The sequence below is a fragment of the Homarus americanus genome, unplaced genomic scaffold (assembly GCF_018991925.1).
Source record: "Homarus americanus isolate GMGI-L3 unplaced genomic scaffold, GMGI_Hamer_2.0 scaffold32583, whole genome shotgun sequence".
Taxonomy (NCBI): domain Eukaryota; kingdom Metazoa; phylum Arthropoda; class Malacostraca; order Decapoda; family Nephropidae; genus Homarus; species Homarus americanus.
In genome coordinates, this window is record NW_024713129.1 from 33,695,100 (window position 1) to 33,698,056 (window position 2,957).

The following is a 2,957-nucleotide window of genomic DNA, read 5'->3' on the forward strand; positions in this document are numbered from 1 at the left end:
CCCCATTCATGGCACTGAAGGGGTGCCCAGCCCTCCCACCGTGCAGGTCATGAAGGGGTACCCAGCCCTCTCCACCCAGGTCATGTGAAGGGGTGCCAGCCCTCCCCCCGGGTCATAGTGCTGAAGGGGTGCCCGTCCACCACGCCCTGGGTCATATGAAGGTGCCAGCCCTCACACCCTGATTCATGGCACTGAAGGGGTGCCCGGCCCTCACACCCCGGGTCATGCAGAGGTTGCCCAGCCTCCTGGCCAGCTCCCTAGCTTTTGGGGGTGCCCGGCCTTCACACCCCGTTTCATGGCATAAGTGTGCCCAGCCCTCACACCCAGGTTCATATGGCACTGAAGGGGTGCCCGGCCCTTACACTCCGGGTCATGTGGTGCTGGGGGTGCTCGGCCCTCTTGCAGGTTCTGTGGCACTGAAGGGTGCCAGCCCTCCCACCCCGGGTCATGTCACTAAAGGGGTGCCCGGCACTCACGGTTCATTGCACTTATGGGGTGCCCGGCATTCACACCCCGGTTCATGTCACTGAAAGAGGTGCCCAGGCCTCCTCCCCGGGTCATAGCACTGAAGGGGATCCCGGCCCTCAAACCCCGGGTCATGGTGCTGAAGAGGGGTGCCCCTGCCCTGCAACTCCGATTCATGGCACTGAAGGGTGCGGCCCTCCACCAGGTCATGTGAAGGTGCAGCACTCACACCACGGTTCACAGCACTGTGGGGGTGCCCGGCGCTTCACCCCGTTTCCTTGGCGCTGAAGATTGCCCAGCCCTCAAACCCGGGTCGTATGAAGGGTGCCCGGCCCTCCACCTCCGGGTCATGTGGAGCTGTGGGGTCCCCGGGCCTTCACACCCCGTTTCCTTGGCACTGAAGGGTGCCCAGCCCTCACACCCCCAGTTCATAGCGTGAATGTGCTCAGCCCTCACACCCAGGTCTCATGGTGCTGGAGGGTGCCGGCCTGACACCCGGGTCGTAGTGCCCGGCCCTCACACACTGGTTCAAAGCACTGTATGGGTGCCGGCACTCACACCCGTTTCATCACACTTAAGGGGTGCCACGACCCTCTACCTTGGTCATGGTGGTGAAGAGTGCCCGGCCCTCACACACCCCGATTCATAGCATTGAAGGGGTGCTTGACCCTCACACCCTAGGTCATGTGAAGGGTGCCCGTCTCCACCCAGTACACAGCACTGTAAGAGTGCCGGTCTTCTACAGTTTCCTTGCATAGGGTGGGCCTCACCCCGGGTCTTGTCACTAAAAAGGTGCAGCCACAGTTCATGTCTGAGGGTGCCATGGCCTCCTCCCAGGTCATAGCACTGAAGGGATCAGCCCCTCACACCCCCGGGTCATGGCACTGATTAGGTGCCAGCCCTCTAACACAGTTCCTTGGCACTGATGGCGTGCCAGGCCCTCACACCCTGAGCCATGGTGCTGAAGGGTTGCCCGACCCTCAAACCCGGGGTCATGTGAAGGAGCCAGCCCTCCACCCCAGGTCATGTGAAGGAGTGCCCAGCCCTCACCTCGGTTCCCCAGCACTGGGATGCGGCCCTTCCTGACCAGTTCATAGCACTGAAGGTGCCCGGCCCTCACACCCCTGTTCATGGCACTGAATGGGTGCCCGGCCCTCCACCTCCGGGTCATGGTGCTGGAGGGTCCCCCGGCCCTCACACCCCAGGTCATGTCACTAAGGGTGACCAAGCCCTTACCCCCAGGTCATCATCTCACTGAAGAGGTGCAGGGCCCTCACACCCCAGGTCATGGCACTGATGGGAGTGCCCAGCCCTCCTAAACCGGTTCAGGCACTGATGGCGGTGTCCGCCCCTCACACCCAGAGTCATGGCCCTCACACCCCTGGTCATGTACTCAAAGTGGTGCCTGACCTCACACCCCGGGTCATAGCACTAAAGGGGTGCCTGGCCCAACACCCTGGGTCATGGTGCTGAGGGGTTCCTGCCTTCACACCCTGGGTCATATCACTGAAAGGGTGCCCGGCCCTCACACCCCGGGTCATGTCACTGAAGGTGTCCGGCCTCACACCCCTGGCCATGGTGCTGGATTGATGCCTGGCCCTCACACCCCTGGGTCATGGTGCTGAGGAGGTGCCCGGCCTCAAACCCCTGATTCATGGCACTGAAAGGAGGCCCGGCCTCACACCCCGGTTCGCAGCACTGTAGGTGCCTGGCCTCACACCCTGCTTCATGGCACTGAAAGGGTGCCCGGCCCACACCCTGATTGTGACACTGAAGGGGTGCCTGGCCTCACACCCCGGGTCATAACACTGAAGGTGCCTGGCCCTCACACCCCTATTCGTGACACTGAAGGGTGCCTGGCCTCACACCCCGGGTCATGGCACTGAAGGGTTGCCCGGCCTCACACCCCGGGTCATGGCACTAAAGGGGTGACAGCCCCGCACCCCGGGTCATGTAACTGAAGGGGTGTCCCCCCACACCCCGGGCCACGGTGCTGATTGGTGCCCGGCCTCACACCCCGGTCACACGTCACAAGGTGCCTGGCCTCACACCCCGGATTCAGACACTGAAGGGGTGCCTGGCCTCACACCCCGGGTCATGGCACTGAAGGGGTGCCTGGCCCTCACACCCCTGGTCATGGTGCTGAGGGTGCCTGGCCCTCATACCCCAAGTCATGTCACTGAAGGGTGCCTGGCCTCACACCCCTGATTCGGACACTGAAGGGGTGCCTGGCCCACACCCCGGGTCATGGCACTGAAGGGGTGCCGGCCTCACACCCCCTGGTCATACACTAAAGGGGTGCCCGGCCTCACACCCCTGATTCTGACACTGAAGGGGTGCCTGGCCCTCACACCCTGGGTCATGTCACTGAAAGGGGTGCCCGGCCCACACCCCTGGTCATGGTGCTGAAGGGTCTCCCCACACCTCCGTCATGGAAGGTGCCCGGCCTCACACCCCGGTTCATAACACTGTAGGGGTGCCCTTCCCCACAC